Genomic DNA, 14,389 nt, shown 5'->3' with positions numbered 1-14,389 from the left:
CTCATAGATATCTCTATCTTTCTCTTTCATTTGCATTTTATATCGTTCTTCACTCTCATGAAACTCTTTTTCTCTTCTCTTTCTCTCTTTGTCATGATACTGTCTTTCATTCTGTATTCTGTTCATCACTCTGTCTATTTCTGTTTTGTATTGGGTCTGAAGTTTTTCATTTTCTGTTTTTATTTTCTCTTTTTCTTGCCTAATTTCTTCTATTTCATGTCTAAATGTTGATCGTTCTTGTCTCATCTTGTCTTGTATCTCTTTTTCTTTCTCTTGTATTTGTGTTTTATATTGTTCTTCTCTTTCTATATATTCTTCTCTTTTCTTCCTCTCGCTCTTTATTCTGTTCATCAGTCTTTCTGTTTCTGTGTGGTATTTGATCTGCAGTTTATCTATTTCTGTTTTTATTTTCTCTTTTTCTTGCCTAATTTGATCAATTTCATTGGTAAGTGTTTCTTGTTCTTGTCTCATCTGTTCTTCTAGTTTCTTCATCACCTCTTCCTTTTCTCTGACTCTGTCCATCAGGATCTGTTGTTCTTGTTTCTCTCTTTCCATCTGTCTGAACATCTTACATGAGTAGAAACTCCCTCCGTTTGCTGTCACCATGTTGTCTATCTTCTCCAGTAGATCAGACACCTGTGTTCGGTCTCCAGTCTGATTATTATTGAACACATGGAATCTGTTTCCACACGCTTCAATCAGATTCATCAAAGGAGAGCCAGGTTTTCCCAAACACTGTTCAATAGTTTTCTCCTTCAGATAATCTCCTCTGGTGAAGAGCACCATGGTGTACTTTAGAGATTTCTCACCAAACGTCTCTTGGATGATCTTGACTGATGTTGCTTCTTCTTGAGTGAATCGTTGTCCTAAATTGAGCACAATGATGAACACATGTGGTCCAGGCAGGATCATGGAGATGCAGTGTCTGATTTCTCTCTGGATCTCCTCATTACTCAGTTCAGTATCAAACAGTCCTGGAGTGTCGATCACAGTAACGTGTCGGCTGTTGATTTCAGATGATTCTCTCTGACTCTCTTTAGTCACTGACTCTTGAGATGTTTCTGCTGTAAACGCGTTTCTTCCTATGATTGTGTTTCCAGTTGCACTTTTCCCAACTCCAGTTTTTCCCAGCAGCACAATCCTCAGTTCATCCATGTTTTCTCTTGAACCTGAAAATATAAAAGATTAAAAAGCATTAAAAATGGATCAAATCAAACAGGAATTTAAGAAAACATCTTAATTTATTCAAGTGACAAGATCAACAGGGGGATTGGGGTAAGATGAGCCACTTTTCATCTGTTTCACTATTTTGTCAAATTAGTTTGTTACATTATAGAAATTAAAATTCTAAAGTGTTGTGCCTCTTTCCTTTCCCATTACTGAAAGAGTTTAATAAGCTTTGGCACAACTTACCCCATGCCTGTAGTAAGATGGTGAGTGGGTTCAGTCAGACAGTCAATTCCTTAAATATTTACATTTACATTTAATACGTTTACTTAAAAGAAAACAATTGTATTATCATATTAATTCACCCTAACTGAAATTCATGTTGTTGTTTTTTTCTTTCAGTGTAATTAGATTAAAAAAAAAAAAAGAAAGAAAATCTTTCAGCTTCACACTAACTGGCCAACATGATCAGTTGTGATGTTCTAACAATCTACATTTCCTGTGGATGTCACAGAAACGCCAGGCTCCACCATCACCCAATCACAACGCACCCCGTCACCCGAGTATTAATCACGCACACCTGCACGTCATCAGCACACTCATCACCGGCAGTATAAAGGATGCTCATTCTCACACACTCATTGTCCGGTCTCGTTAGCATCTTACCTGTATGCTCACCTCAAGGACTCCGCTGGATTACTTACCTGTCTCCACTCTTCCTCCTGTTCTCTTCCTGTGTGCTTCGTCTTTGTGTGTGAACTCCAGCTCCGTTGTTGTGTCTGGAAACCTGCATTCTGCCATCTTCCTCCACCTGCAAATCAAGGGACATTATTATCATTCCATTCATCTCCATTCACCTGAAGGTTTGCCATTTACTCACCTGCATAACTGTTGTTCATCTGGTTGTGAAATAAACACCTTACCTTTTTACATCCTGTGTCTCCACCCTTCTGTGATTGTAACAGAAGACCGGACCATAACCGATACACTCCATGATGAGCAACACGGATCCTTTCCAGGAACTCGTCGACGCCATGCGCCATACGTTCACCACCAATCCACCAGCGATCACTTCCGGACAACCCAGCACTTCTTCTTCGCCGCCAGCATACGCCAGTCCAATAACTAAACCGGCGCCCTTCTCAGGCTCGGCGGAGGACTGCAATGGATTTCTTCTACAGTGCTCGCTGGTCCTGGAGATGCAACCGCAAATGTACCCAGATGATCATACTAAAGTGGCGTTCGTCATTTCACAGTTAAACGGCAAAGCTCTTCGATGGGCGGAAACGCTCTGGACACAAAAGAATGCGGTAACCCAGTCTCTCACCAGTTTCATCTCCCATTTCAAGGAGGTTTTCGGAAAACCTGCATGGGATTCTTCTATTGGTGAGCAACTTTATCATTTAAAACAAGAATCTATGACTGTGAATGAATATGCTCTTAAGTTTAGGACACTTGCAGCTGCCAGTGGATGGAACGAACAATCTCTGCTCACCACCTATCGTCAAGGATTGAATCCACGCGTGCGGTTGCATCTCGCTGCATATGAGGACACCATCAGGCTCGAACGCTTCATCCAGCTCTCTATACGCTTCGCCACTCGTATGCAGTCGTGTCTCGAAGAACACCAGGGCCAGCTTGAGCCTTCAACATCCCTCCGCCGACCTAAATCCGTCAGCCCTCCAGAACCAGCCAACGAACCCATGCAGCTTGACAATAATCAGCTGACACCATCTGAGCGGCAGAGGCGGCTGACCCTGAGATTATGTTTATATTGTGGAGCTTCTGGGCATTTACTCTCGGCATGCCCCATCCGTCCTCCTTGTCCCATGGTGAGTGCCATACTTCCTCCTATGAATTCCATGAAGCCACTCACCATTGTTGTAAACCTTACTGCTGCTGATGTTTCTATTCCAGTCAGTGCCCTCCTCGACTCAGGGTCAGTAGGCAATTTCATCTCCGGCGCCCTCTGCCGCCAGCTCAAGCTCAAGACAGCAAACACGCTGTCCACCTACCAGATCCACTCAATAACTGCAAGGCCCCTCAGTCGAAGAAAAGTAAATCACATTGTCGGACCTATTCAACTTCAAGTTGGTATCCTTCACACCGAACAACTCCATCTGCTGGTTCTGGAGGAGTCCACCGCTGACGTGATTCTAGGGCGCCGATGGTTGGAGCAGCACAACCCAGTCATATAATGGAAAAACGGTGAGATCCTGAAGTGGGGCAACAACTGTTTCCCGACCTGTTTCTTGGCCCTACCTCAACCATCCTCTCCACGCTCCAAGCATATCTCCCTCTGTGCCACGTCCATCGAGAGCCCTGTCGAGAAACGGTCCGTGGACATTCCACAGTGCTACGCCCACTTCAGTGACGTCTTCTAGAGCCTCTAAGCTGCCTCCACACCGGCCATGGGACTGTGCCATCGATCTGCTTCTGGGTGAGCCAGTGCCCTGAGGAAAGATCCTCTGTCACTACCGGAGGAGAAGGCCATGGAGGATTACATCAAGGAGGCGTTGGAGCAAGGTTACATCCGCCCGTCTACTTCCCCTGCTGCTTCAAGCTTCTTCTTCGTGGCTAAGAAGGACGGAGGCTTGCGGCCTTGCATAGATTACCGGTCACTAAACAAGATTACTGTCAAGTTCCGTTATCCCCTTCCTCTCATCCCAGCTGCTCTGGAACATCTCCGAGGTGCTACTGTTTTCTCCAAGTTGGACCTCCGCAGCGCTTACAACCTCATACAGATACGTGAGGGGGACGAGTGGAAGACCGCCTTTGTGACTCCTACTGGCCACTACGAATATCTCCTCATGCCGACATGGATTAGTCAACGCCCCCTCCGTATTCCAGGATTTCATTCATGAGGTGCTCTGGGAGTTCCTGCACAAGTCTGTTCTGGTATACATCAACGACATCCTCATTTACTCCTGGAGCATGACCGAACATTGCCAGCACGTTGCGGAGGTCCTGCAACGCCTGAGGGAGTACCATCTGTTCCCCAAGGCAGAGAAATGCTCCTTCCACCAACCCTCAGTGCAGTTCCTTGGCTACAACATCGATAGCAGTGGCATTCGGATGGACGAGGGGAAGGTGGAAGCCATCAAGAACTGGCCAACACCATCTACAGTTAAAGAGCTTCAGCGCTTCCTAGGATTTGCCAATTTCTATTGTCGCTTTATTCAGAACTACAGTATCATCTCCAGTCCACTCACCAACCTCCTCCGCAACAGGCCCAAGTCTCTGTCCTGGAACCCAGCTGCCACCAACACCTTTGAGACCTTGAAGGAAGCCTTCACCACTGCTCCTCTCCTCATTCACCCTGACCCTGATAAGCCATTCGTCGTGGAAGTGGACACCTCTACCACCGGAGTTGGAGCAGTTCTATCTCAGCAGCAGGGGAATCCAAGTAGACTCCATCCATGTGCCTTCTTCTCCCGCAAACTCAACCTGGCGGAAGTTAACTATGACATCGGCAACAGGGAACTTCTCGCCATCAAGTTGGCCCTGGAAGAGTGGAGGCATTGGTTGGAGGGTGCTCAACATCCATTCCTCGTGTTAACAGATCACAAGAACCTAGAATATCTACGAGATGCAAAAAGACTCAACCCAAGACAAGCGCGGTGGGCGCTTTTTTTCACTAGGTTCAACTTCACTATCTCCTATCGTCCTGGTCCAAAGAACGTCAAAGCTGATGCTCTGTCCCGTCTGTACAGTCCCGAAGAAAACACTGAAGAACATGAACCTATTCTACCTGAGAAACTCATTGTAAGTCCCATTGCCTGGACTGAAGAGACCTTGCCCTCCTCCAGTGCCTCCGCCAACACTCCACCGGGTTGTCCACCAGGTTTGCTTTACATCACTCGGACATGGCGCACTCCCCTCATCCACACCACCCACACGTCACTGGGCACTGGCCACCCTGGGGTCAATGAAACCTCTCTCGCTGCTGAAAGAGCACTTCTGGTGGCTGAATATGGCATCTGACGTCAGAAGGTACGTGCAGGGATGTAAGGAATGTGCCATCTCCAAGAGCCCTCGCCATCTTCCCTCCAGTAATCTCCATCCTCTGCCTGTTCCCAACAGACCCTGGTCACACCTAGGAGTGGATTTTATCACTGACTTACCCGTTTCCAATGACTGTACCTGTGTACTTGTGGTTGTTGTCAGATTCTCTAAATCTGTGTGTCTGATTCCTTTAAAGGGACTACCTACTGCTATGGAGACAGCTAAGCTCATGTTCAACAATATCTTCAGGTTCTATGGAATCCCGGAGGACATCGTGTCGGATAGAGGGCCCCAATTCATCTCCAGAGTATGGAAAGCCTTCTTCTCTCTCCTAGGTGTGACTGTAAGCCTCTTGTCGGGATACCACCCTCAGATGAACGGGCAGACGGAGTGGAAGATCCAGGAGATTGGCCGCTTCCTCCGTACCTTCTGTCACGGCCACCAGGACTCTTGGAACCAGTTCCTGGGTTGGGCCGAGTACGCACAGAATTCCCTGCGGCAATCCACCACTGGTCTCACACCCTTCCAGTGCGTACTCGGATACCAACCCCTACTGTTCCCCTGGTCAGGGGAACCATCGGACGTTCCAGCGGTCGACTACTGGTTCTGAGAGAGCGAGAGGGCCTGGGACTCTGCTCACCACCAACTCCAACGAGCACTGTGCAGACACAGGATGACAGCCGACCTTCGTCGTTCCAATGCTCCCAACAACCAGCCAGGACAGAAGGTCTGGCTGTCCACCCGGGACATCAGGCTGCGTCTGCCGTGCAGAAAGTTAAGTCCCAGATTCATTGGCCCCTTTACCATAGTGAAGCAGATCAATCCTGTCACTTATCAACTCCAGCTCCCCCCTCAGTACAGGATTCACCCTACCTTTCATGTTTCACTCCTCAAGCCTCACCACCCCTCTGTTTCTGTTTCCACAGAGCCTGGGGATGACATGGAACCCCCCCCTTCCTCTCATCCTCGAAGACGGCACTGCCTACCAGGTGCAAGACATCTTGGACTCCCGGCGCCAAGGTGGTCTTCTGGAGTACCTTGTGGACTGGGAAGGTTACAGCCCTGAGGAATGTTCATGGGTTCCTAGAAATGACATGCTCGACACGTTCCATGCTAACCATCCTGACTCCGGTCTCGTTAGCATCTTACCTGTATGCTCACCTCAAGGACTCCGCTGGATTACTTACCTGTCTCCAGTCTTCCTCCTGTTCTCCTCCTGTGTGCTTCGTCTTTGTGTGTGAACTCCAGCTCTGTTGTTGTGTCTGGAAACCTGCATTCTGCCATCTTCCTCTACCTGCAAACAAGGGACAGTGTTATCATTCCATTCATCTCCATTCACCTGAAGATTTGCCATTTACTCACCTGCATAACTGTTGTTCATCTGGTTGTGAAATAAACACCTTACCTTTTTACATCCTGTGTCTCCGCCCTTCTGTGATTGTAACAGTGGAACACTGAAGCTTGACCTTAATTATTTTTTTTTGTTCAATCGGAATGTTTGAGTTTTTAAATTTTACAATTTTTGAATTTGGAATTTCAGAACTGTTTAAAAACACAAATGTAGGCCTATACAATTTTAATAGAATTAAAGTACTGTAGAATTAAATGTAATAATTCATATTTTTTTTTTTTAATTTTTCATGTTGTATAGTTTGACTCATTTTTTTAATCATTACCTGGAGTCAGTAAATATGTCTCTAGTGAATGAATTTTCTTCATCTCTTCATATTTCATCAGTTTTTTCATCTGAATCTCCAGAAATGTCTCTGTGGAGAAAAACTCTCCTCTGTTTTCTTCTAGCATCTTCTCAATGTTCTCCATCAATGTGGACACTTGTGTGTTGGGACCAAAGAAATGATGTCGTCCTCCAAATCCCTCAATGACAGACTGTGTTTCTTCATTGAGTTCTGCTGTCTGATGCTCTGAACTCTGCATTATGAGGATCATCGTGTGTTTGTTGATTCTGGAGCTGAAGATCCTCTGGATCTCCTCCATTTCTGCTTTGTCTTCATTGTTGAGTAGAGCGTCAGGAATAATGAGGAGGAAAACATGAACTCCAGGATCATAGAGAGATACACAGCGGAGAGTCTGACGCATCACTTCCTCCTCTGAGAGCCGACTGAGGGCTGGAAGCTCCACCAGACTGACCTGACGTCCATGAAGCTCCACGTCTCTCAGGATCTGCTCTGATATGGAGGATTTGAATGTCCCATCACTCCCGCACACAACCAGATTCAGCCTCACACCCTCTGAAACTGAAGAAGAAAAAGATGTAAAAACCTTTATTAATGTCCCATCACTCTCACACACAATCAGAAACTGAATGATTGTTTTTTGGGGGTGTTTCTGTATGAGCATCCAAATGCACTAATATTCTCAAATATATGTTATAATTTAACTTCTGATAAGATTACAAAACAGGAGCAGTTTAATACATTTGTTAAGCAATGTGCACAATTTTTAATAATTCTGACAGTGGCTGGTAGGGTTGCACGCCATATCGGTACTACGGTAGTATCGCTATACTAAAGCTTCAAAATACTGGCCATGCCACTTTATTTTTTGAAATGGTTGTATTGTCAATGGTAGTACCGTAAGCAGTGTTGTATGTGCAGCAGGTACACTATTTAAAATCTGATTCTATAATTATAAATGAATTATATGTTTTAAAAAACATATTTCTCCAGTCAGGATTGGACATTTCAGAGACTGTCCTCCAACACAAAACGACCCTATAGGTCGTTTTTCAACCACCTTATTACAACCTATATTTACGTTTTAAAGTCATGCGCCCTCTAGCTGGCGTAATAATAATGACAGCGTCATGTTACGTCTGTCATCACGAAATGACCGGGTGTCAAGTCACCTTTATTTATATAGCGCTTTTTACAATGTAGATTGTGTCAAAGCAGCTTTACATTGATAACTGGTACAATATTTGGCTGCACAGCAGCTCTTAAAGAATAGTGTCAATGCAGGCAGATCAAAGCACTGTTGAATATCAAATGTCAAGTCAAGTGTCCCCAACTAAGCAAGCCAGAGGCAACAGCGGCAAGGAACCCAAACTCCATCAGGTGACATCAGGTGGCAGACAAGTGGCAAATTGGTGTTAAAATGGAGAAAAAAACCTTGGGAGAAATTTACGACAATGAGTGGGTCCTGACACATGTTGTCTAACACCAATAGAGTTTAGAATATCTGCAAATGCCAATCCTATTGCGTCTTTTTTATTATCTACATGAATATTAAAATCACCAACAACAAGGACTTTATCACCAACAACAAGGACTTTATTGAGGGTGTGCCTCATATGTCCTGAAAAGTGAAGCTGCGGGCTCTTTGATCGCCCCCTGGTGGCTGGATGCAGAACAGGTCATAAACCCCGCCCTCTCCATGAAAACAAATGGGAATGAGTGAAAACAAAAAAATAAATTATGCTTCAAATAAAATTTTCAGAAAGGTGGTTTTGGTCATTTAAGGATTTAAGTTAGTTGTTATCACGCTGATATATATTCAATTGTTCGTTTTTGTGATAAGTTTGATTTTAGCTAGCAATTTGATGCTGTAGAAACAGGGTGTGTCGTCATGATTGACAGTTGATTGACAGCTTCTCTCGTCGCGTCGTCCATCTTTTTTTACAGTCTATGGAAATTATGCATGACTGTCATTACCAATCAAAATGCGTGTTCATTTAAAGGTGCCCTAGAATTGAAAATTGAATTTACCTCGGCATAGTTAAATAATTAGAGTTCTGTACATGGAAATGACATACAGTGAGTCTCAAACACCATTGTTTCCTCCTTTTTATGTAAATTTGATTTGTGCAAAAGACCTCTGAAAAACAGGCAAATCTCAACATAACACAGACTGTGACGCAACATTCGGGATCATTTATATGTACGCCCCCGACTTTTGCATATGCCAGCCCATGTTCAAGGCATTAGACAAGCCAGTATTAACATCTGGAACAGCACAGCCGAATCAACAGACTTTATGCAGGTAAGCAAGCAAGGACAATAACAAAAAATGGCAGATGGGGCAATAATAACTGTTCATGATCCATGATATCATGATATTTTTAGTGATATTTGTAAACTGTCTTTCTAAATGTTTCATTAGCATGTTGCTAATGTACTGTTAAATGTGGTTAAAGTTGTTTCTTACTGTATTCACGGAGATCAGAGCCATGTCGTTATTTTCATTTTTAAACACTTGCAGTCTGTATAATTCATAAACACAACTTCATTCTTTATAAATCTCTCCAACAGTGTGTAATGTTAGCTTTAGCCACGGAGCACTATCACACATGATCTGATATGCTGCATGACGAACACTTTGTAAAGATCCATTTTGAGGGTTATATTAGCTGTGTGAACTTTGTTTATGCAATGTATTATAGAGTCGCAAGCTTGGGGGCGGGGAGCGCGAGCATTTAAAGGGGACACGTGCTGGATTGTCGCATTTATAATTATGTCCCAAAATATGCAGTTAAAAAACTGAATAAAAAAAAATCTATGGGATATTTTGAGCTGAAACTTCACAGACACATTCAGGGGACACCTTAGACTTATATTACATCTTGTGAAAAAGGGTTCTAGGGCACCTTTAAATGCAATATGTGGAGTTTTTACACCATTTCTTCTGTTTCCATTTAGCAAAACTTATTTTTTCAATAGCAATTACACCCACACCATCCCTAAACCTACCCTTAGTGATATATAGTGCATATACACTTTATGAGCACACACATTCACTGGGATCGAACCCACGATCACATGATTGCATATTGTTATTGCAATGTGCTGCCAATTGAGCTATGCGAAACCCAAAATATAACGCAGATAAAAGGGAACAATGCATTAAAATGAAAATGTCCTGTTGTCGATAGGGGCGCAACTTTAGCAAACACTCCTATGGGTTGTATTTCATGAATTAAAATGAAAGTGTCCTTCTGTCGATAGGGGCGCCACTTTAGGAAACACGTGAAAACTTTAGGAAAAGTGACAAAACAACCTATATGGTTGTATTGGTTGGAGAACATGATGAAATTTCAAGATATACCAGCTAAAATGCTCCTGATAGTTTGACAATGTGGCACGAGCAAAAGTGCCACATTGTGCCACAAAAAAATCTGTGTTTTTGAACAAATTGAGTGAATCACTGATTCACTACTAAGCCATTCATAAACAGTCATTTGCTTTATTCCTGAAGAAATCAGACATTTTGAACAAATCATTTGAATGATTCAGTGACTCAATCATTAACACTTAATTGCTGCCACCTATTGGCGTCTTTAGTTTCCCATTTAAAGTAGGCCTGTTTAATTTCTTCCAACATTTTATATATATGGTATTCAGTTTTATATCTAAACATTAATCTCATAATATTATTTATGCAATTGTAAGTGCAGTGCAAATGCATAAATACCACATCTAAATGTCACTTCATGCAGCTTCTTTGCTACTGTGCAGTGTTAAGATGAATTTTGTTTACACAAATTTTGGCAAATTTTTATTGGTAACAATAGCCAGGAAAATCCGGTCTGTTTTCATTCATATCTATGAATTCATATGAAAGATTTGTTCATTTTGCAGAACTATAAATTAACAATACTGCATGATATTGTGATACTTCAGCTGGTATAGTATCATAAGACATTGTTTTATGGTATCGTGAAACCCTAGTGGCTGGTGCGCAAAAAAGTTAATTTCCGGCCCAGTTTACCTTTATACTTCATAACAACTTATTACAATTGTATGTTTTGCACTTAAAATATATAGAAACTCATTTTCTTTCATTCTTAGGACAATATACAACCTTATAACACAGGTGTGTTTTGCTATCCTGACAACATGAAAGTGAAACCAATGATTTCTGAGCCAGTGATGTCACTCTTTATTCTGAACATGATAGATAGATAGATAGATAGATAGATAACAGTTCATTCTCATGTGTTACACAGCATGTTTGAGCTTCAGCAAAAGCAAAAGAAATCATAACTGTTTTAAATACTTTTGATCTGTCTCAGCATGTACATGGATCCACTCTAGATTTACTTTTCAGTAAGGGTCTAAACATTTCATCAATTGTTATTCAGGACGTAGCACTGTCTGAAGGATGTAGCGCTGCCATTCTAAATTTCGTTGCATTTGTACAATGACAGTAAAGTGTATTCCTCTAAGAAGAAGAGTGGTCAGGTAAAAATGGATTCAAGTTTTCAGTAAGACAAAAATGATACTCTTTGGATTACACTGTAAAAAAGAATTGTTGGTTTAACTTAAAAAAGCAAGTTACCTGGTTGTCTTAAAATTTTGAGTTCAATGAAATTAAAAATTTGAGTTAATACAATGAAGGCGATTGGTTTAATCAACAGAAACTCAAAATATTACCTTATCTGAACCACAATAATTATTTGATTAGTTGATTTGACAAAAGAAAACATGTGATAACAAATCATGAAAATATTTTTTTATAGTGTAGGTTATATTTACGCTATATTATTATTATTTTTATTATTATTATATAATTAAATATTTGTAATTACATTTTTTTGAAGTTGCAAAATCTATTAAAGTGTATTTTAATTAAACACACTATAATGCATTTTAGTAAACATTCTGATTTAAATCCAGTGTATTTTACAAAATAATTTTGCCTGTTTTAAGCAAAAACTTACTTAATTTTGATTTTTTTTTCTCCAGAAAACATAATATTTTATGCTATTTTACTTGTCTAATAAATGCATCTTGATTTAAGATTATTATTATTATTATTATTATTATTATTATTTTAATATTTGGACTGGAAACAATACAACTAAGTAATATTAAGCAAAGCATTTTTTGCTTATTTTAAATTCATTTCATTACAATAGCTGTATGGTGCTTTTTGATTTTTGCGTCCGCTGTGAGATGGTTTAACTGAAGTCTCGCAAGTTCTCTTGAGTGAGATCTGGTACTTCAGTTTAATAAATAATGTAATCATAGCGAGGTCAAAAAAGACGTAAAAAAATGTGAAAAGTCTGAAGAAAAAAAACAAAAAAAACAGTTAGGCTATGGAGTGGTTTCTAAATTAATTTCCAAATTTTATTTCCTATTATGAGCTTGCTTGCGCTTGATTTGACAATCTGAGGACCGTAAGCTACGTACTGAACTCCATTTAAATAGTTTAATCTTAAACAACTGATCGTTTCGTTTAATTATTGAATTGTATTATGATAGATCACTGAAGAAACATTTATAATAATAAAAATATTCGAATTCTCTTAATGCCAAACTTACCTGCACTGTGCGCCATTACTGTCAACACCTTTTTTCCAGTTTCCAAAAACGAAAGAGAAAATGTGCGGATGAAACGAGTTTCTATAAACTCACCTGCGCCCCTTCTGTGTTTCACAACACATCCACATGTTCTCCAGCTCAGTGATTCAACCGCAGCACGTGACGACTGAACAACAGATTTACTGCCATATGGACATTTCTCATCTCTGACAACAGAAAACTTAACTTCCTGATTGCACAAGGATTTTATGTGAAGCTGCTTTAAAACAATATGTAGGCCTGTTGTGAAAAGCGCTATGCAAATAAATTTGAAATGAATTAGCCTGTTTTTATACTAAATATTTCAAAACACACCTCTATACCTTTTCTTAACGCTCTATTGCCAACAGTTCATATGCCAACAATTTATTTATACTCATTTCCTTGTTATTCAGAAAAGAATACAATATATTTCACAATGGGAATTAAAATGGTAGGCCCAATGATGTGCTGTTTTTAATTCCCATGACATTTTAATGTCCCACAGAAACTCTTTTTCCCACTGTCACCCTCACACGGAAGTCACCTGATGAAGTGCTCCAGAAATTGCTGTATTTACCTCATTTCTTCATCTCTTCTCAAGGGGGATTTTTTTGCAGCATCTTTGATAAGTAAATTAGAAAGTTTTATTCACAAATAAACATAGTTTTACTGTAAATTAAGAATATATCAATGTTGCAATATGGCAACACTGTACCACTATGGAAAAATAGGTATGTAATATTGCTGTATTCATTTTCTGAAAAGAAGAAATAATTTTCTTATTTATACATAAATGCAACTATACAACTATACTACAAAAAAACAAACAAACAAAAACACTTCAAAATAAATAAATAACAGAAATCATATTGTTGATGCTACTATCTATAAAAAAAAATCCCAATGGGAGCAATTCCACTGTGGTACAGAGTTGTCATATGGCAACAGCCAACAGGAAGAGTTCAGAGTTAGCTCTTCCATGTGATGAGGGTGAGGATGAGTTAGCCAAATGATAGGGAATAATAGGGATTAAATGATAGGGATCTACTTATTTTTGGTTTGCATGAGTTCCAAGTATATAAATCTATCAATTTCTAAAAGAAATGTGCATTTAAATAGAAAAGAAAATCATAATTTTATAGAAAAACTACTTTTTTGACCATTTTTCATTGTGGTACAGAGTTGCATATGGCAACGTTTCCCTAAATACCCAATAATATTTCATTGTTACATAAAGACACGATAACAGTCAGTAACAAGTGAACAAATTACCAGCAATACTAGCACAAAGATACAAACAAGATACTATTTAGGAACAAAATACTATAATGTATAAATGTGTAGATTATTATAGATTATATTTGTAGATTAATCCTTATTAAAGATGAAGTTATTCAGTCAAGAGCAGATTTGAGCAGAGTGATTAACACTGACACAGACAGCAGCAAGTGTATTAAAAGCTGCTGTCACCTTTAGACCAAATGCACGGATCTGACAAACATCAGATTTTCTCCCAAAAATTTACGTTCATTTAAAACTTTTCATTTTAACACAGTTATGACTGCGCTTACGAGGATACTCTCCAAAATGGGCATTTTGACTTAATTTTGTGTGCATTTGTCCGTTCAAGCACGATAAGACGCATAAGTGAACTCAGTTCGGTAATGCCAAATTGAGTTCTTTTGCATCTTCTTTTACTTGAATGGTTTAAAATCGCTTGAATCCTTAAATGGGCAAGACTTAAAAACGCATGCATATGATAAACTTTCATGACAAGTCAAAAATAAAGCATTAAGCTGAAGGGGGAATGGCACTGCTGGATAATATACAATCAAATCAAACAAAATTAATCATATTTACTTGCTGTTAAGCCCCGTTTAGTGATCAGGAATCATGTTTATTTAAATTGTGAGTAA

This window comes from Ctenopharyngodon idella, chromosome 3 (genome assembly GCF_019924925.1).
Source record: "Ctenopharyngodon idella isolate HZGC_01 chromosome 3, HZGC01, whole genome shotgun sequence".
In the NCBI taxonomy this organism is placed as follows: domain Eukaryota; kingdom Metazoa; phylum Chordata; class Actinopteri; order Cypriniformes; family Xenocyprididae; genus Ctenopharyngodon; species Ctenopharyngodon idella.
The sequence above is the reverse complement of the archived record's forward strand: the minus strand, read 5'-3'. Positions refer to the sequence as shown.